This window comes from Talpa occidentalis, unplaced genomic scaffold, assembly GCF_014898055.3.
Source record: "Talpa occidentalis isolate TD23 unplaced genomic scaffold, MPIMG_talOcc4v2.1 talOcc4.9, whole genome shotgun sequence".
Classification (NCBI taxonomy): Eukaryota; Metazoa; Chordata; class Mammalia; order Eulipotyphla; family Talpidae; genus Talpa; species Talpa occidentalis.
In genome coordinates this window covers 11740722-11761364 of record NW_023605305.1, presented here as the reverse complement: position 1 = coordinate 11761364, position 20643 = coordinate 11740722, and the positions used below count along the sequence as shown (strand labels likewise).

The 20643-nt window shown below is 58.5% G+C and overlaps 1 protein-coding gene across 5 annotated transcripts in view; it reads left to right on the top strand.

The window, feature by feature from the left end:
• The window catches only part of RAP1GAP (RAP1 GTPase activating protein), a 59241-nt gene that overhangs the window by 5877 nt on the left and 32721 nt on the right, over positions 1–20643 (top strand). For all 5 annotated transcript variants that reach the window (XM_054691066.1, XM_037498571.2, XM_054691065.1 and 2 more), the window contains one exon: positions 10117–10152. The gene's annotated coding sequence lies outside the window, so the exon portion shown is untranslated. Of the gene's footprint in view, positions 1–10116; positions 10153–20643 lie in introns of those variants that run through there.

Genomic DNA, 20643 nt, shown 5'->3' with positions numbered 1-20643 from the left:
AGTGGGGAGCAGTTTTGGGCCAAGCCAGGAGTGGGGCTCAAATTCTGGGACTGTAGGACCCAGACCTGGCCCTCCGCCTCCCAGCTCCTTCTCCCTCCCTTTCTCTTTCCCCTTCCCCGTCGCTGCCCTGGGATGTGTTGGGCAGAGAGGACAAGTGGGGAAGATTTGCTGGCAGGGGTTCCCGGGGACAAACGATCCCACAGACCCTGGCATCCCCAGCCCCCCTCTGTGCACGGACTCCCAGCTTGGAAAAGGAGAAATCCTCAGCATCAGTGCTGGAAAGGAGCCCGTGGCGATCAGCTGGTCCACCCCCCTCGTTTTCCAGATAATAATTATTATGATTACGCCCATTGGTGGCAATTCACAAAGGGCTCTCACATCTGGGTTGCCTCACTGCGCGCCAGAGCTCTCGGGGCTGCTAGAACTCTGTGGTGGTTGTTATTCTCCTCCCAGCTTTGAGACTGAGCTCCAGAGAGGTGAAGAGAGGGGTCTCGGGGTGCACGGCTGGTCTTTGTACTGGGCTCCAAATGCAGGTATCTCCCACCCCCAACCTCTCACACTACCCTGGCCTTCCTGAGGACCAGAGCCACAGGATCGCATGAGGCAGGTTCTGAGAGGTGTGTGTGGGAACAGGGCAGAGGTCAGGTGAACTAGGGGGGTCAGTGCTCTAGAACTCCTAATGATGCCACCTCCCTCCCTGCCATGGGAAAACAGCTCCCTTCTCCCTACTGAGTGACAGGCAGAGGGGCAGAGCTGTTCCCTGGAGGCCTCCCCGCCCATGGGGCCAGGCTGCCCCAGAAAGTCAGCCTGAGCAGGAGCGTTGGAGAGCCCTCATTATCCAGAGAAGGAAGTGGACCCAGAGGGATAGGAACGTGCTGCCTGCAGAACACTGAGCCAGGGGCAGAGCTGGGGCCTGCTTCCAGCCCGGGGCTGTGTCAGGGTGTGTCTAGAACGGTACTAAAGACAGTCCCCATTTATTGGGGCCATCTACGCCAGGGATGAGCACTTTATACTGAATCTTAGAACAGTCCCTTTAGATCAGTACTATCATTACCATCGTCATCCCCTTTTACAGATAAAGAAACTGAGGTTACGAGGTGATGACAATGGCCCCAAATCACCAACCAGGACGTAACAAGGCAAGGATTCCAGCACAGGTGTCTCTGGCTCCAAGTCCTGGATGATGCCAGCCCCTCTATGTGTTCTGATAGGGACACAATTAGTTCCTCTTTCTTCTTGTTCAGAGCCCACCCAGAACCTCGTCGGTTCACTGCGCAGTGATGGAGTGCCAGCTGTGCTCAGACCAGGAGGCTGCTCTGAATCTGGGGGAAGGGGGCAGGGGTGTTGCAGAGACTGGCTCCTCGACTCTCCGGCCCCACCAAGGATGACTGCCCTCCCCCTCTTGTCCTGCCCTCGACCATACTTGCCTACTGTGCATGCTGTAGCCTGATTCATCCTTGTGGGAAATGAGGTCATAACTCAGCAGGGGCTTCTGGGCTTTGTTCACACCAAAGAAGACCCCATAGACTGGCAAGAGCATTGGCATCCACCAACCTGCAAGCCCCTCGTGGGCACAAGGCACTGTGCTAAATTCTCCTTGTGCATTATCTCATTCAGTGCTCCTCTCACACTGCTAGTATCTCTCCTTTGTTCAGGTGAGGGAACTGAGTGATACCCTTCGGGGCTGGGCTGGAACCCTACTCTCCGGGGCTCGTGCCTGTGCCCTTGTCCCCTAGCTCACTCTGCCCTGCTGTGCCCAGGCTGTGTGGTTAGGCACTTAGGGCTCTGGCTCCTGGAAGGCAGGGCTTCAGATGCATATTAAATATTAATTAAGCACCTACTGTGTGCCTTGGGGAGGTGCTTGGGGAATAGCTTTTAAGGGTGGGGAGACAGGGGTTCCTCAGTGAGTGATGTGGCACTCCATGCCAGCACCCCACCCAAGCTCTGAGGTACAGGAGGCTTTCAGGTCTCCAAGGGTGTCAGGCAGAGCAGTGTGTCCTGTTTGAAGGACTTTCCTCTCAGCAGATGTGTGCCTGAGAGTGAGTCAGAGTAGGGCTAAGACCTCAGAGGGTCTTCACAGCTACTTCTACTTCCACTGACCTGGGTTAGCCCCCCCAGGACTTCAGTTTCCTGGGACCTGTGAGTGGGGGGTGTTGGTGGCCTCTAATTTACAGGGTGGTCACAAGGACCCACGAAGGAGAATGTTGTGTTACGGGGTCTCGGAACCGGCAGTTGCTGTTACTGAGCTGGGTGCAGGTGTGAAGGGAACTGAGGTCGGTCAAGCTGGGTCTGCTGTCTGCAAGCCTCAGTTTCCCCATCAGCTGTGGCTGACGTACAACTCTTGCAAGATCCGCCTCCGGAGGCTGTGGTAGGGATCACAGAGGTCCCCAGGCGCGTAGGTGCGGCTCTGTGATCTGCACACGGAGCGAAAGGGTCTCGGCGGAGAGGCGGCTGCAGGAACACGGTGGGCGGCGTCGCAGGTGCCCCCACGGTGGCGCGCAGGTGTGCCATTGTGGGTCGGGAGGGGCGCGGCAGCTCGCGCCTGGGAGAAAGGGAAGGGCAGGCTCCTGTGCGCCTCCGCACCAGGGTGTGCGTGAGGGAGTGTGCGGAGGCGGCGAGCACGCGGCCTGGAACGCGAGGCGCTTCCTCGCGACGCCCTCGGGGTCCCCATGCTCCCCAGGAGCCGGCCGGGGCGCGGTCGCGAGCGCTGTCCCTGGTCCTGGAGCCCGCGCGGGCCTCTGCTGCAGTTCCCGTGGCGGCCAGGTGAGGGCGCCAGGGACCGCGGCGCACGCCCCAGCCCCGGTTCAAAGGATCGTTTTTTCCCTGTGATGACACAGGTCGATAAAGAGCCGAGAGAGACACCTAATTTTCAAAAACCGGACAAGGTACTGCCCAAGGGAAGGTTAAGCCCTCCACTTGCAGGATAAATACCTAATGATCTATCCAGTGATTGAACCTGCTTATTAAATAAAAAAAGCCTTTAGATTTAAAGGCAGAAAATACAGATGAACACGAGTGACTTCAGTAGTTGCATCTCTGGAAGGGTGTTGAATTCACGTCAAAAATATTTGTTTTTACACTAGATTTAGCTTCTAGGTTGGGGTAAACAGACTTTCCACCCACGTGAATATCTGGGGTGGGGGCTGATGCTCGGCAAGTCCTCCATGAGTGGGGCTCTCCGGGGCCATAACTTTCCCCATCGCCACCCGCTGAATGGCCGTGGCCATCCCCAGTCACTGGTGAGGACCAAAACCGCCCTCGCCTATTTCCCTGATACCCACTAGGGGGCGGAGCCACCCCGGTTGGGAACCACTGCCAAGGTTGGGGGCCTGGGTCTGGTAAAGAGGGACTCACAGAGTCCCAGCCTGGCTAGGTGGGAGGGGGCACCTTAAGGAATTGTCAGGACACCCTGTCCCCCATCTTACAGGTGGGTCAGCAGAGTTCTGAAGTGGGGAGGGGTTGTGCTAGGAACCACAACAGGTGACCAGCAGCACGGAGGCCAAACCAGGTCTCTTGCCCCATGGTGCAGGGCTCCGTCAGCCCAGCCACCCTGAGTGGAGCTCTGAGCATCAAGCAGTCTTCCTTCTCGCTCCATCTACCTTCTGGAAATGGGTAGGGAGGGCCCTGAGCAGGGGTTAGGAGAAGGGAGCGGCTTAGATTCCAGCCTAAAATGTGTGAGAGGAGCCGGGACACAGCAGTTGCACACCTCTCAACCCCCAAAGAGCCAGCCTCCCTTCTCTCTTAATTTCTTCCCAGGAGTCAGCTGGGCATTCCGTGTCCGCATGTGTATGTATGTATGTGATGTGTGTGTAGTCACGTGCCTTTGTACTGTGTGAGCATAGTATGATCTTAGGGTGTGTGATTTCCGTGCCTGGATCAGTTGTCACTGGTGTGTGTTCACATGTGTGTACATGTGAACATGGGTGTACAAACCCAGCCATAGTCATCAGGTGAGCACATGTGGATTTGAGACCTGTGGGTGTGAGCTTGATTTGACTTGTGTGTGTGTGTGTGTGTGTGTGTGTTGGGGCTGATGTGCGGTGTAGGGACTGATGATTCTGTGAGCGCAGGCTTGTAGGGACATTTGATCTGTGGGTGCATGTGAGATGTCTGTGCACAGGACCGGGGCAAGTGCAGGTGTCACCTGGGAAAGCCACGTCCTGTCCCTAGTGTCTGAAGCTCGGACTGAAGGACTGAAGTGACTGAAGGAAGGAAAAAAGAAGTGTGCTTGTGTTTCTGTCTCCAGGGGGATTTGCTCCTGGGGACCCTCAAAACACATGGTTCATAGGGTGAGCAGAAACATCCACGGGGATGGGAGGGCTTGCGTGGGCACATTTACTCTGACCATTCTGGCCTGCCCAGATTGTTCTGGTCCCTGATGGGGGACCCTGAGTAGGGAGGGTCTCTGGACCCCACTTAATGAGATCTCAGACCGAGGGTGGGGAATGTCTGTGTCCGTGACCTACTGGACAGCTGCTGGGGGTGAAGGTGTGAACCAAGCCACACCCACTCCCCTCCCTTCCTTCCCAGGATCTGAGGACCCCCCCAGGAGTCTCCCTCCAGGAGCCCAAGGTTGGCAGCATCTTGGGTTCGGTTGGGTGTGGCTTGGCTGGAAATGTCACAGGCTAGGGCTGATGATGCTTCGAGCCCATGGAATTCTATTGAGGCAAATATGTTATTCCATTATTTTTTTTTAATTGTTGCCACTGTTTTATTCCCCTACAGGTATGAGGGGGCATCTAGTGTTTTGTTTTGTTTTTTTCCCATGCCTTATTCTCCATTGATTGATTGATTGTCAGGGTGACCTAGGTTTATGACACTGTACCTGAGCAGAGTGAGAGAGGCTGTTTACCAGAGGAGCAAACTGAGGCCCAGGCAGGAAACCTGACCAACACAGAGGCTGGGGGAGGCCTGCGGGCCAGGCAGAGCCTAGCCTGCCCGGGAGATCCCAGCAGGCATCCTGAATGGGAGTGCCTGGGGGTGTTCCTGGGGGCTCTGGCTAGAGTTGACCCCATCCACCCTCTCTGGAGTCCAGGCCTGAGATCTTCCCAGAAGTCTGCCTCTCCCCCTGCCCTTATATTTTCCTGCAGAGGGTCGGGAAGGGGTCGGAGGGTCCTGCAGGCAGGTGGGTGGAACTCCCAGAGTTAACCCACGGTGAGCTTGGAAAGGAGCACCGTCCACCCTGCACCCGTCCTTCCTCCTTCACGCTGTGTGGCATTTGTTAGGTGCCAGATTAGGTGCAGACCTAGGAGGCCTGGAAGGGGAAGCTTTTCCCTCCAGGGAGAGCCTGGACCTGAAGGATAGCCTGATTCAGGATTTTAGGCAAGAGGCGGGAGGGTAAGGAAGAGGGGAGCCCTGTCCCACCCCGAAGGTGGCAAAGACTTCCTAGTGCCAGGGGCCAGCAGCACTCTGCTGACTTGAAAGCAGTACCTTCCCCCCGGACCAGCAGAGGCCAGATGTCTCGGGGAGGGGGTGTGGAATGATGTGTTCCAAGTCACACAGCCAGGAAATGTCAGCGCCCGGCCCGCACCTCCATCCTTGCCACACTGCCTGTGAGAGTGTCTGCCTGTCTCGGTGACGGTTCCACACGCCCACGCCGAGATGTGCACCGTTCTTTCCAGCAGCTGTGTGGTGCTGCGTGGTGTAAATAGACGGTTAATTTATTTATCCCGTTTCCTCTGGATGGCCATTAGTTTGTTTTGGATAATAAATTTTTGCTAACTCTACCAGAATGGTGATTGCATGCAGTTCAGCCTAATACAAAGGATGCTGCAGCTAATGTTTTATTTCACAGACACGCGCTCTTCCGATGCGGTGCTCAGTGCTTTGTAAATATTAACTTTTTTAATCCTTGCAAAACCCTTAGAAGGAGGCCCCGTGATTTTCATCATCAGCCCCATTTTGCAGATGAAGAAACTGAGGCACAGAAAGATTAAGTGACTTGCCTAAGGCCACACAACTGGCAGGGGGCTGGGATTTGAACCCTCACAGGGCTCACAAGGCCCACGTCCTTGCCACGTCTTCGGCTGCAGTGGAGGGGGTGCGTTCTGGGAGGTGGCCTGCTGGTTAGGAAGGTGTGCTTCAATTCTGCTCCTGCCCGAGCCTGTCCTGTGCACCCCTGGCTGAGGGAATGTGCTCCCCACCCCCACCCCACCCCCAGATCTTGCCAGTGAAGCAGCTGCAGCTGGTCAGAGCCCAAGAAGCTGGAGCCCACACTGGGCTCTTTGTCTTCGGTGGGAACCCTGTAGCCCCCACGGCCCCTCTCAAGGGCCCACTGTCCCCGCACCAGCAGGGCCTCCCAGGGGCCGGACCCGGCTGGGAAACTTGGCACGTTGGAGGCCCCTTGGCCACCCTGCCAAGTGGACATGCAGGGCCCACTCAGAAATCCCTCCTGCTGGAAAGACTGACCGGCCAGGCTAAGAGCCATGTCTGAGGAAGTGCCAGCACCATGCACCTCAGGCCCAGCTCTGGTCCTCCCCTCAGCTCTGGGAGCCCCTGCTGCTGCTAATGCCCAGGAAGGAAGTACCCTCTCCCTCCTCAGACCAACTGGAAGCCACATCCGGCTGCCTTGTGAGCATGAGCGTCCATGCTGTCCTTGGCTGCTGTCCCCACCCAGGAATCTGCGGCCCTGCCCAGAGCCCCCTGCCCGAGGAGCCGGCTCCTCCTCTGACAGCCAAACTAAGGGGGTAGTTCTAAGGGCTGGGAGATCTCGCTTGCCCCTTCCAGGCTCTGCACTCCGCTCGCTGCTCTTGAGGGCTCTTCCGCTCCCTGTGTGTTGAGCAGAAAAGGACCAGAGCAGAGCAGGGAGGGAGGGGGCAAGGGGCTGGGACAGGCCTCCTAAGAGAGCAGTAATTGCTGTGCTCCAAGGTCGCGGTGTCCTCACGTCTGAAACCGGGAGACCTCTGCGCCATCCCCACAGTCCAGAGGAGGCACGCTGTGGAGAACCTGTGCCCACACCAGTTAGTTCCCAGGGGAAGATGCAGCCAGCCCAGCCTGGCCCAGGGCCCATGTGGAACAGTTCCTGAAAGACTTCTGAAGAATCCCTGCCACCCTATCCTTGTGCCCTTGGTTGTCCTTCCTCCCTTGCCCCCACACTGTGTTTTCTGCAAATCTCAAGACTGGGGGCCTCCCAGTGTGCAGGAGGAGGGGGGAAAAACCCTCTTGAGGGGGCAAGGAGATGTTGCCCGTGAGTGGTGGGTGCGTCCTGGAGGTGGGCCAGTGTTCCTGTCACCTGACAGGCCTGCACCTGGGACAGGGGAGACAGCTTCCTGTGGGTGGAGCATTGGACTGTGAGCTCTGGGTGAGTTGGGTGCAGACCAGATATTTAGAGAGTTTGTTGAGTGAATGTATGACTGGCTCTAGGACTCAGAGTCGGGTTTCCCTTGTGGAAATTGCCAAGTGAGGTAACCCAGGCTGGAGTAATTTTCAAGAAAGTAGAGCTCTCCATTCCCTCCCATTTGCTCCTCATTAGGGCAGTGGAGTTGGGGGGCTTCTGGAAGAGGGGGCAATAAAAGGGTTAGGGAGACTGTGCCTTCCTTCACTCACTTGCCTGAAGAGCAGAGCTTCTGCTGGGCCCTGGGGGCTGACAGCTGGCACGTAGTGAGCATTACTGGGCGCGGGGGTGGGGGGGGCTGGGCACTTTACCTGCACCATCTATGGGCATCACCGACAGGGCCCTGGGAGGCCTGTGGGGTAGTTCCATTTCACGCGGCAGAAACTGGAGGCACATGGGGGGCTGGGGTTTGCCCTGGTGCAGACCATTTTGACTCTGATTTCCAGGTTCTTGACCCAGAGCGCGGAGAGCCCCTCCGTCCTGATGATGTGGGGCAGACTCGCCCACAGGTCTTGTGGGGGGGGGGTGGGAAGGTGGTGGCAGAAGAAGGTGTCTCCCGAAAGAGGGTCCACCGCCTGGTACCCCAAGTCCGGACTGGCCCCTGGCCTGCGGATGGGGAGTCTGAGTCGCCCCCACTCCAGCCTGCCCCTCCCCCCCTGCCCCCAGGCCCCGCGCGACACCCCCATCCCCCAGCTCGGAAAGTCCAGCGCAGCCCAGGCCGGGTCCGCCGAGGGCGGCGCGAACAAGCGGCCCTTTCTGCGCGCTGCTGCCCCCGGCAGCTGGACGGGCGCCCGCGGCGCCGCTGACAATCCCGGGGCTTGTGGCCGGGGCGGGCGGCCTGGGTTGCCAAGGTGACCCGGGCACCGGGAAGGCGGCTCCAGCGCGGCAGGCGGCGGCACCATGAGCGGCCGCAAGCGCAGCTTCACCTTCGGGGCCTACGGAGGGTAGGTGCGCGGGGCGGCGGGGCGCAGCCCGCAGGGCCCCGGGGGTTCTCTGTGAATTTGTGAATTTGCGCTCGGGCGCGTGAGTGCGTGTGTCTGTGCGCGCGTTCCGCTTGGGGGTCAGTGTGCACGTGCGGGGTCGTGAAGGCGCAGGGTGGGCTTGGGTGGGCATTTCTGTGGCTGCGCCCTAGTGACCTGCTGCTGGATGTGACCGGTGCTGACAGGCACTCCGGGGTGCAGGTGGAGCTTTGTGGGGTGGGGGGAGGCAGCGCAGCGGGGTATTGGGCGAGGACCCCCCCTTGGCCCATAAAGCGGCTGTTCCCTTCAGTGAGACTTTGAAGGAAGGGGGTCTAGAAGCCCTTAGCAGGCCCCCGGACCCTACCTCTGGGCGCCTGGCTCTCAGGAATCACCTCCTTTCTGGGCCTTGGAGACCTCACGGGGAGTCAGAGTAGCTGGCTGGGCCATCTCGGGGCCGGTCACCTCCCTCCTGATGCTGAGTGCCCAGCTCAGAGGGGTGCAGAGGAGGGATGCGGGTATTCTTGCCCAGGGCAGATTTGGCAAATGGGAAGGAAGACCAGGCAGGCACATCGGGGCCAGAACCCCTTCCCCGGGTGTCAGGGAGTCGCCTGACCTTCAGTGATCCTGCATCAGGGGGACACGTGGGTGTCTGGGTGTGGAGCAGTTGGGGCTCATGCACGTAAGGCTGCCTGGCAGAGGACGTGCTCTCAAGCTGTGGGGCTGTCCCCCAGGGGCCACCTCTTTCTGGATGCCCAACCTCGGAGTGCACCTGGCAGAGGGGTTAGCCAGGCGGGCACCCTCCTGTCGGGGCTCTGCTTGAATTCAGAACATAAAAGGACCCCCTAGGTTGAGCCCTGAGATTTGCAGCAGCTGACACCGAGAGGCAGCCCAGGGGAGTGGGGCTGGGTCTGCCGTTGACCTTGGGCAAGTCCTGGCCTCTCTGGCCTCATTTTCTCCACCTGCAGAGTCTGCTTTCCTCATTAACTGACCCCTGGGAGTCCCCACAGCTGCTCCCCAAAACACATGCCCTAGCTAACTGGCAGAGTCCGGTTTGGGGCCCCCTCTTCATTCTCCTCTGGCCATAATTGTTTGTTGTCCCAACAGCTGCCCCTGACCGTCCCCCCGCTGGGCAGCAGAGAGCTTTCCAGCCTTCCCCAAGCTCAAGGTGCCCTCAGAGTGATGGGGGGAGAGTCTGGGAAGGAGGGCACGGCCCATAATTAATTCTCTGACGCTGGCCCTGGGGGGCTTTGGAGGAGACAATGTCTTAAGGTATCCCCTGGACTCCAGGGCCTGAGGTCTCTCTCTACTCTGCTTCGAAGGCAGGTGGCTCCTCAAAGGCCTTCTGCCCCCAAATTCCCATGCATTTGTCCGGGGGGGTTGAGTGAGCGATCGCTCCCAGTGGGGGCAGGCTGCTGAGGAAGTGGCAGAGGGCTTCCCCTTTCTGCCTGCCATAAGTCCTGGCACACCGGAAACACTCTGACACGGCCCGCGCTGCACCCCTCACCCCTGCTCTGACTCTAGACTGCTGTAGTCACTGCGGCCCTCACCTGTTCCAGAGCCTCCCACGCCGACCCCCAGCCCTGCTGCCTCCCCGTAGCCTGGCCTGCGCCCCTGCTGCCCAAGCCCAGGGCTCTCAACACTTGCCTCTTTACCCCACCCCCACTCCTTCCCATGTCCCCACGAGACATCAAGGCCCCCCCCCCGCAGCCTAAGGACCCCTCCCAGCCCCTCTGTGAGGGTGGGGGCCGGTGGGAGTCATTCTCATGTGCTGGCAAGCTAAGAAGGGGCGGCCCCCTCATCCGCTGCCCCTCTTCTGTGTTTCAGGGTGGACAAGTCCTTCACCCCTCGGCGGAGTGTGTGGTGAGTACTGAGGTGTCTCAGGAGGGGCTGGGCTGCTTGGCTGAGCCTCGGAGATGCTTCCAAACCATTGCCACTCCCTAGAATGCCAGCCCAGGCCCCACCCACCCTCCAAGTACCCTCTCCAGGTGATGGGGCGGGCAGACCCTCTTTCTGGCTTGCCCCGCTCCCCCCAGCTCTCCCGCACAAATCTTCCCAGAGCCCGGCCTTGGAGTCAGCCAAGTCAGGTCCAATCTCAGCTCTGCTACCGCTTGTGTGGCTGTCAGCAATTCACAAACCTTGCTGAACCCCAGTGTTCTCCTCTGTGAAATGGGGATTAAAATGTCTGTATAACAGAGTATAAAGTTATTTACACACACACACACACACACAACCAAAACAGGGCCTGGAATGTTATAGGCCCCCATAAAAGTGTCTCCTTCCCTTCTTCTGCTCTGTTCCTACCCACATCATGGTGGCTCCTGGGCTAGGGGTGCCCTTAGCCTTTTCACTGACCCCAAACTCCTACCCCACTCCCTATGGCAGAAAGCCCCTCCTCCAGGCCGTTTCCTAAGGCTGCCCTTTCTTTGGGAGAGGTGGGAGGGAGGTAGTTGTGTCAGAAGCCTCCCCAACACCAGGAGCAGTAGGTGGGAGTGCAGCTTCATCTGGGGATCCCCAGCACCCCAATGCCCCAGCAGGAGGGCCCCTCTCAGCCTCCCTGGTGCCTGTGTCACATGGGCTTGGCTGGCTGTTCCTGCTGCCACTTCAGCTCCAGCAGGAGCGCCCCCAGGAGATCCCCTGGCAGCTCTGGCTTCTGCTTCCTGCCCCTGCTGAGGGCTTCCTGGGGTCCCCAGGCCCTGCAGTGCCCCCAGCTGTTGGACACCTATGTTGCACCAATGTCTCATCTGCTGTGGGCCTCCAGGAAGCCACCCCTGGGGCAGGAGGTCCATGGGGTGCCCAGGCTGAGTGCCAGGACTGCCCTTTTATTTTCTTTGATGCTCCCTGTGCAACCTGAGACCAGTTACTCTCCCTCTCTGGGCTTTATCTCCTGCTGTTTTGCCCAGTCATTATGAGTCTCTGCTGCACGTAAGAGCAGGTGCTAAGCCCAAAGCAGAAGTGGGGAGCGGGGGAGACATCCTTTCCTTCAAGGAGCACAATGATAATAACATCACCACAGCCACTTGTCAAGCACCTGCTGTGCAGCAGGTACTGTTAGGTGCTTGACTTGAATCATTTCACATCATCTTTACCACGTCCCTGAGTTAGGGACTATTATCTCTAATTACGGAGGAGAACAATGGTGCAGAGGGCGTGACTTCCCAAGGTCGCAGGCGAGTCACTGGCAGAGCGGGGCTTTGAACCTCCATCTTCCAGACTCTGTGCAGAGCCCAGAGTCTCACCCATTCTGTTCCAGTGTCTCCTGGCCACAGGGAGGGTCCAGGTGAGAGATGCGCTGGAGGGAAGACATGAAGGTGAAAGGGGTGACCCAGACAGCCCACCCTGGGGAGCCCTGAGCCAGGTTACTGTCAGTCACTAACTGCTGTGTGCCTTGGGACAAGTCCCTTCCCCTCACTGGCCTCAGTTGACACACCTATAAAATAAGATTCTGGAATCTCCTGGACATGTCCATTACCCAAAATACCTTGCCCTGCACCCACTTCCCTGGAGCTGCTGTCCAAGGTGCTAAGTCCAGGCTTAGCACCCTGGGAAGCCAGTTGCTTAGCCCCAGCCTGTGCCTGGCATAGAGTCAGTGCTCAGTAAATGGGGGTCATTTTAACCATGAAGGATGATTCCTTGGTATTCAGGCCCAACTTCACCTCCTCTGCCGACCTGGGACTCGCTCCTCCTGCACCCTGCATTTCTGATCCACAGCCCCAGTGGGCACCACCTCCTCCTGCCCACTGCCCCCTCCCCTGGCACGCCCTCCCCTCTCATGTCACTATCTGCTGAGGGCTTTCTTTCCTGATCCCCACTGTCCATCTTCGTCACCTCAGAGCACCTCCCCTGCCACTCTCCATGCCTGTAGGGCGCACATTCGCGCTTATTGCCAGGGTAGCGAGAGCATGGTCCTCAGAGTCTGACGGAAGTGGACCTGAATCTGCCCCTGCCACCTGCAGGTGGTGTGACCATGGGCAGCGCACTTCCCCTCTCTGAGTCCCACTTGATGCTCTTCCGGTACCTGCTGAGTTGGGTGTTTCAGCGAGTTGGCCTCAGTTGAGTTGACTGTGGCATGAGGCAGGCTCTGAGGTCCCTGAAAGCAGGGGTTGTGTGAGTTACTTTTGTGCTTGATTTGGGCCCACCTGTCAGCACCTAACCCATAAATGCTGGGCTGTCCTTTCTCTCCTCTTCCCTCTGTCCTCACATCCTCTTGCACAGCTGCCTGAACCCAGTAAGTGCTCAATGAATGCTTGTGGATTGAACTGAATGTGTCCAGAGGCGAAACTTTGTCAAGTAGGTGTGTGGAGGGTTTTCTGGAGGAGGTGTGACTTCCCCGACTCCTTTCAAGAAAAGGATTAGGAGATTGGAGTTTGGGTCAGGGGAGCAGTGAGGCCTGGTGAGGCCAAAAGTGACCATGGCTGGTGCCCCCACCCTCTGCCCTCCAGCAGCTGGTTATCAGCAGGAGGAACTCAGAACGAGCGGGCAAGGGTCAGTGGGATGGAGCCCACGGGATGGTGGTGGCTCTGGTTCTGCAGAGGGGCCTGGACTTCTAAGAGGGAGTTTAATGGTGGGGTCGGAGGAGGTGGGGTGGGGTCGGAGTGGGGGAGTGATTTGGTGGAGTCATGCAGGGGAGGAAGTGTCCTGGGGAGAGGGTCCTTGACCTTAATGCTGGGAGTCTGGAGGAGGTGGCTGGACCCCACAAGGGTAAGGTGCCAGCAGTGTCAGACCTGAGATTATGGTGTCGCGTCGCCGTCACGAGGGTCCTCCGGGCTGACCTTAGCACACATTTGAGAAGCCAAATCAAGACGGAGAACAGTGAGGCTCTGGCCCCAAGTCACACAGCAGTGGAGGCTGGATTTGAGGGGCCATGGTTAGGGACAAGGAATGAGAGCAGTCCTGGTAGTGGGGTGAGGGAGAATGGGGAGAGGAAGATGACCCTGAATACCTTCCAAATAGGGGTCACTGCCCACCCCCTGTGTCCCACTGGGAGGGCCCCCCTTGTCGCTGAGATCGCCCTCCTGACAGTAATGCTACTGGTTAAGCCCACACAGGAAGTGGTTCCTGGGTCCCCTGGCCCTGAGGTGAGCCCTTCCCCTGAGCTCTTTCCTTCCATCCTTAACCCCAGCTTTATCAAGCAGAACCTATTACCACCCATCCCCCATTTTACAGATGAGGAAACTGAGGCTGCAGGAGGAGGTGTGGCTGGCCCAGAGGCACACAGAGTGAGGGTGAACCAAGTTAGCAGCTTGGGCAGCCTGAGCCCAGACCTCTCGCTGATGCCACTTGCGCTGAGCAGGCCCGGGTGGGCCCTGTCCTCAGGTGGCTCCTCACTGTAATTACTGCACGGCGGCTCCGGGGCCTGTGTGAGGCTGCAGGAAGCACGAGACTGGCTTCATTAGTGGCTTTGAAATGCCAGGCAGGCACAGCCCGCTGGGCCTCCTCATCTATTATGCATCTGGTGGGCAGGCCCCTGGCGGGCAGCTGGCAGAGCACAAGATGGGGGAGCTACAGCTGCTTCCTGGGCCCACACCTGCCACCGTACCTCTGGGCAGGGATCCCCCAAGGCAAATGCCAGGGCATCTCCTGCTTCATCCTGCTGGTCCAGCCAGGATGAGGGGGTCCCGCTGGGGCAGGTGCGTGCTTGGTGGTCCTTGGCTGCCTGTCACCACAGCCACTTCTGAGAGCCTGGAACCTCCTTTGAGCTGGGATCATTTGGGACTGGGGGTGGTATGCAGGGGCAGGCTGATGTTGACCCTGAGGTGCACAGCCTTCTGGGTGTGCAGAACCACTGGGGAGAGGAGTCGTGGTCACCTGCTTAGCACTTGGCCACTCAGCCACAAAGAACTATCGAGGTCCTATGTGTGCCAGGCCCAGCTCAAAGGGCTGAAGATTGGGTGGAAAATGAGACAGTGCCAGTCCTTATCCTCAGAGCTCTTGGTTTGGCCTGGGCATCATCTTTGAGCTTCAATTCCTCATCTTTGAGCGGGAGTCTATCCACAGGCAAGAACACGCTACGGTGCAGGCGCTGAGCTTTACAGCAGGGATATGTGCTGGGGAGCCGAGCCTTACCCAGACTGTCCTGAGCGCTGGACTGTGTTCCAAAGCGCTCTCCCCATATTGATGGATTCGGCTTCACAGCGACTCCATGGGGTCCCGGTAATACCGTTATTATCTCTAGTTTAGGGCTGAGGAAACTGAGGCCAGAGCAGTGAAGTGCCCTGTTGAAGGGCTCTTGGCAAAGCAGAGGTTTGGACCCAGCTGGCTCCAGTGGCACAGCATCCTGCGCTGTCAGGCTGGACGGTGAAGGAGGAAGCAGTTCTGGAAAGTGTTTCTGAGGAGAGGGCATTTGAACCAAAACCCGAAGAATGGGAGGAGCCATGGGAAGCTTTGGCAGAGGTGGGAGTAGGGAGGTGGGGGTGGTCCTGGCTGGGGGAACAGCAGGTGCTGTTCTCTGAGGCCCCAGTGGGAAGGAGCCGGCCTTGGGAAGGCTGGTCCAGGCAGATAAGTGTAAAGACCTTGAGGCAGGAACAAGATTCTTTCCCCCATCCCAAATCAGGAACATTCCACATCCTCTCCTGGCAGTAGGTGGAAGCTGTCTGAGCGGGCAGGGGGCCTGGAGGCCCATCTTCCCTTAGATCAAGGAGGCAGGCTGGGAGTGGGGCTGGGGGTGGACACACGGGCAGGCATGCAGGACCAGCTTGGGGTGACATGGGATGTGCAGGCCGAAGGCTGGACAGAGTGGAGGCCTGCAGTGGAGCCACTGCAGGGCACAAGCAGCAGCCAGCCTGGCACCCATCTGGCTGGCCCCACTGCACACACACAGTTCCCCGCCCTTTGACTCTTGTCCAGACATCTTCGTCACGAATATAGAACATAGTCACTCACCCAGCAGATCATAATGGGCATCGACTGTGTGCCAGTAACCCCAACAGAGCTGGTCCTCGCCTGGCAGAGCTCCCCTGCTGGCAGGAGAGACTGATAGTGATCTAGTAATCACACTGTGACCTGCGCAAACTGATCCACCTGGGTCAGCCCAGGATAGGCTTCTGGGAAAGCCAGTCAGGGTGGGGGCAGCAGCCTGACCTGGTCTGGGAGGGGACTCCAGAAAGACTAGATAAGAGTGTAGCACATGGGGACTCACTGGTAGCCTAGGGGTGAAGTCTCAGTACTATCACGGTATCACCACTGCAGCCCGAGTTCGATCCCCGGCCAGGGAGCTACCCACATGGCGCAGCAGACCTCTCCTGGCTCGCCCACTGCTCCCCTCAGCAGTGTATTTTGTAGATCCGCCTGTTCTGCTCCCCACTCTGTCTCTGATGAATTCTCTCACCCCCTGCCCCTCTGGTCTACACTCCCAGCTCTGGTATGCATAAATAAATAAATTTTAAAAAATTTAAAAAAAAGAGTGTAGCTCATGGGTGTGATGGGGGGTGAGAGGGGGAAGTGTGCAAAGGCCTAGAGGTGGGACAGACACGGGCCTGTGGCCATGTGAGGCAGCGCTCTTGATCCTGCATATGGTGGGAAGCCACTGGGGGCTTTTAGGAAGGCGGATGACGCAGCAGCTACAAACATGCTCTCATGCAAACCCACGCACGCCCCAGACACGAGCACTTTCTCTGCCACCCCAGCTCACGTTCCTGCCAAGCCTCCCATCTCCACAGTCACCCACAGAGTCACACATGCCCTCTCCCACCCCTGGGCGGAGCTGCGGAAAACCCGGGGCTGGCTCCCAGCAAAAGCGTCAGACAGTCCAGCTGCTGCTGATTTTGTGGGGCAGGGCCCCCGATCCAGCTGGGGTGGCCTGTGCTCACTCCAGACACACACGTGCCCGCGCAGCACTACGTGGAAGGGGCTTCTGGCTGAGGAGGTGCTCACCTGCATTACTCCCCCAGTTCTCCCAGCAACCCTGCAGCGAGGGGCTACCCATACCGTTTTACAGCCAAGGAAAGTGAGGCTCAGAGAGGTGAAGTGACTCGCCCCAGGCCACACAGCTAGAGCTTGACATAGGTGAGGTTTGAACTCAGGCCCATCTGACTGCCAGATCCGTTCCCTGGCCCGCCGAGCCTCAGGCACACACAGCTGTGCTTGTCACCTTTCCAGGCCGTTGAGAAGGTGGCAAGTGACCTTCAACACCAAGTTCTCCCAGAAACAGGTTGATCAACATGGAAAGTTATTTAGAGCCCAGCGCGTGCCCACCTGCTGGGTACCTGCCAGCCTGCCAGCGGGAGGCAGCTCAGGGCATGGAGCAGGGAGCAGAACCTGCCCTTGCATTTGCAAATGAAGTGGACAGCCCTGACCCTGTGCAGGCTCACCCCAACTGGCCTGGCTCCCCGGGCGGGACGGCTGAGGTCCCCGGCACAGTCCCGAGCCCGGCTGCCTAGACCGCTTCTCTCCTGCGTTCTCTCTTCTCTGACCCCCAGAGCAGGCTGGCTAACGCCTAACATAGGAGAGAGTATGGGTTTTAGGGTCCGCCAGAACCGGGGTGACAGCCCAGCTCTGTCGCTCCTGCCTGCGGCTCCACGTTAAAGGGCTGAGAAAGTTAAAGGCGTCAGACAGTTTGAGGGCTAACTCCTGGGAAGTGCTCAGATTTTTTAATCTCTCATTTTTTTTCTGACTACAAAAATAACAAGTGCTCATTATAAAAATTCCAACAATGCAGAAGGATACCTACTGCAGCAGGCAGAGGCTCCTCGATAACCCCTGTCAACTTTTAACAGGGATGTTTGGTTTCTACACAGAAGGTTTTCTTGTGCAGTTTGCTTTTTCCACTGAACTGGGCCTCTGACCTCACTTCTCCACCCGCACTCAAGACCCCCTTTGTCCTTGCCACGCGATGGCCTGGGGTCTTCATGGGCCTCTTTTTAATGCCATTGGGGTGGCTTCAGAATTTTAGCTATTGCAAACGCTGCTGCATCGAATGTCGTATATTTTTTGCGTTTGTGGATAAAAGCTTTGGAGGGTGAATGCCTTAGAGTGGAGATGGGGTCAGAGTATGCGTCTTCACTAGGGGTGGCCAGAGACCCCTGGGAGAAGTGGTTGCCTCCTCCATGCCCCCAGCAGCCCCAGGAAAGTCCATTCCTTCGAAGTGATGGGAATGTTTCTACCGCGTCTGCCTGGACTCAGTGACCCTGGAGCCATCGAGACACCTACATCCCAAACATGGGGAGCCTCTGGGGGAACAGCTAGTCCAGACCCCGTGCACCTTGGAACCACCTGCGCCAGGCCCCCAGGAGGCTTGGCCTGCCTTGCTGGACGGGGCACTCAGTCCCTAACGTGGCTGGTGGTTTATGCTTGGACGGCCGGGTTTATCGCGTGATTTCTCTGCTGTGCTCTGGTCTCCCCTCTCACCACTTTCACCGGCAGCGTCCCCCCTCAGTCCTCAGCAACCTACAGAGGGAGGAAAAGGGACGGTAAGGGAGAGGGCAGGGAAGGCCAGGAACTGCTAGTGGTTAATGGTTTTTTTGTTTGTTTGTTTGTTTGTTTGTTTTAAAGATTTATTTACTTATTTATGCAAACACCGGGTATAGTCAGAAGCACAGGAGGGCGAAAGAATTCACCAGAGCCAGAGCGGGGAACAGAACAGGCAGACTGGTGAAATACACTGCTGAGGGGAGCAGAGGGCACAGCAGGAGAGGTCTGTCGTGCCATGTGGGACCCTCACCGGTGGCCGGGGATCGAACCGGCGCTGAAGAGCCTGCGGGCAGCTTCGCAGCCCAGCGCTCAACCACTGCGCCACCAGGGGAGGCCCTAGTGGTTAATGTTTATGTGAATGAATTCATTTTTGTCCTCACGACAGCTCTCAGAGGCAGCGTTGTAAGTATCCCCATTTTATAGATGAGGAGACTGAGGCTCAGAGGTCACACAGCTGATAAGTGGCAGAGCTAAGCATCAGAGGCAGGTGGTCTGGCTGCAGAGCCCACATGTCTGATGTTAAAATGCCTTTCCAGGCAGGGCCCTGTAATTTATTTAGTACCTACTGTATACTAGCTCGAGAAAGTCAGGTTGCACATATACTATTGATTTTACACAGTGACACCGCATAGTAGGTGTTACTATCCCATTGTGCAGACGAGGAAACTGAGACTCAGAGAGGAGAAGCAGCTTGGAGGTGTCCAAGGGCCTCCGCAGTCTGCTGGGCAGAGGAGGTGCTCCGGTATCTGGTTTCACCCAGTCCTCCAGACCCAGCTCCCGCTGGTTCGTCACCCTGTACTGTCAGAACCCGACCGTAGGGCCATCTAGCCGGAGTCCCAGCCTCTGGTGGGAAGTGCTTGGTGAGGTTATGGTGACTTGGTCCTGGCCACATGGCAATTTAGGGGCACAGCCAGGGCCTCTCCCTACTTGCCTTTGTTTAGGAGACGTGACCTCGCCCCCTCCGTGGGGTGGTTTGCTGGGACTTGGGAGGGACGTCTGCCCACCATGAGGGCCCATGAGGGGGGCAGCCCCCGAGCTGGGTGGGAGAAGGATGGAAGAAACAGGCCCAGCACTTGCGTGTCTGCTTGAGACAGCTTGAGAACAGTCTGTGGGGTGTCACCGGGGCTTGGCTTCGAGGGGGTGGGGTGGGGGGCTGACTCACCCATGTCCTGAATGAATGGCTGAGTGTAGGGATGAAGACTGAATGGGGGGAGTGGGTGATGATGGAGTGAGCAAGCCAAGGGGTGCCTGGAGTTCAGAGAAAGGAATCCCTGGGCCCAAGAGTTGGGGGAAGAGTAATAGGGCATGAGGGTGTTGGGGTGTAGGTGGCGGTTCTCAGGCCCCCACTGATGGTGTGGGGAAGGTTCCGGTGCATGGGCTCTGGCCCACCCTCTCCCTGAGTGCTGGGGGGGCAGCTTGTGCCAGGCCCTTCTGTGGGAGTGCATCCTGCCCGAGGTGGGTGAGGGTGAGCCGCGTGAGCCTGAGCGCCAGGGGTGGTACCTGGCCGGTCACTATCTCTGTCTGGGCTTCAGTTTTCTTCCGTGTGGAATGAAGATAATGTTACCTGCCTCCCTGAGTGGCAGGCCTACAGCGAAGGCAGCTTGCAAACGGTAGAGTGCCAGGCGGGGTGCTAATTGGGGTGTTGTTATTACCAAGCAGGAAGGGGCCCTGTGACTCGGTCACCTCAGTGTCACTCCTCCCCGGCAGAGCTCAGGCCACCTGGACAGGGGAGGCGGTGGCAGGCAGCAGGTGGACGGAGGCCCGCTCCGCAGGTGCTGGGTCCTGGCTGGGGGCCGGTCCCATGACCTTCTCTCGGGGCTGCCAACCTGTTGTTTGCTCAGGAGGCCGCTGCCTGGCCCAGCTCCGGGATCCGGGTAGCCTGGCACTCAGCCAGCATGGGGTGAGGGAGGGAGCCCCAACTGCCACCTTCCTACCCATCTCCTTTGCCCCTCACCTCTCATCCTCAGGGGGACCCTGCCAGTGACCGCGAGACCCGTGGGCCATCTTGGAGCCTCCCTGAGCCTCTGCTTCCTCCTCTGTGAGATGGGGTGAGCCAGGAGCAGCCCATAGCTGTGCCCACCCCTGTGCCTCCCCTTGGGTGTCGGGGAGAGCGGACAGGCTCCCTGTGCTTGGCTTCAGAAACTCACTCACCTGGATGCCACTGGCCACCTTCCCTGGCACCTAAGCTGGCTGGGGGCAAGTGGGAGGGGGCAGGTGGTTGAACTCCGAGACAATGGGCCTCTGTGGCCCCCAGGGAGGGGGCAGTTCCAGGGCAGCTGCTTGGCTCTGGTTTCAGGAGATTAGCGTTCCCTCAGGCCTGCTACCCTGGCTGGGGACACAGGCAACCCCAAGCCCCATCCAGAGGAGCCCAAGAGGGGGTGAAGGTCCCCAGAAGTAGCCCTCCATGCCCCCTTCTCACTTCGAGGTCTGCGGTTCTTTTCCCGACCCCCACCTGAATCACCAGGTTGGTAGAATGAGCTGAGACCAGGGTGATTCAAGGAACTCTGACCTCTGGCCTGGCGCTGACCTGGCCTGGACCCCTCAGCCTCCTGTCATGGACTAGCTCCCCACAAATCCTTGGCCCCATGACTGAGCCCCTCCTCTGCGGTCTAGTCCACTTATGTCTGTGTGCCGTCAGCTCCTGTCCAGATCCACCGCTCCCCGTCACAGCCTCCTGTTTTGTCATATGTCACCTGCCCTGGCCACCAGAGTCTCACCCTTGCTTACATTGAAATTTTCAAGCCTGACTAGTTTACCAGACAGAACAGCAGGAAAAAGGAGCCCCTGGAGGAGGAAAGAGCCTGTGCAGAGTGAGCTGGAGCAGCTGCGTAGCCCAGCCAGGCCGGGCCCAGGGGCTGCGGCAGGGAGGCGAGGGTGTGGCTGGGAGCTGGGCGAGTCAGCGGGGGCCAGGCCCACCTGGGGGCTCCAGCCTGGCAGCTGACTGTG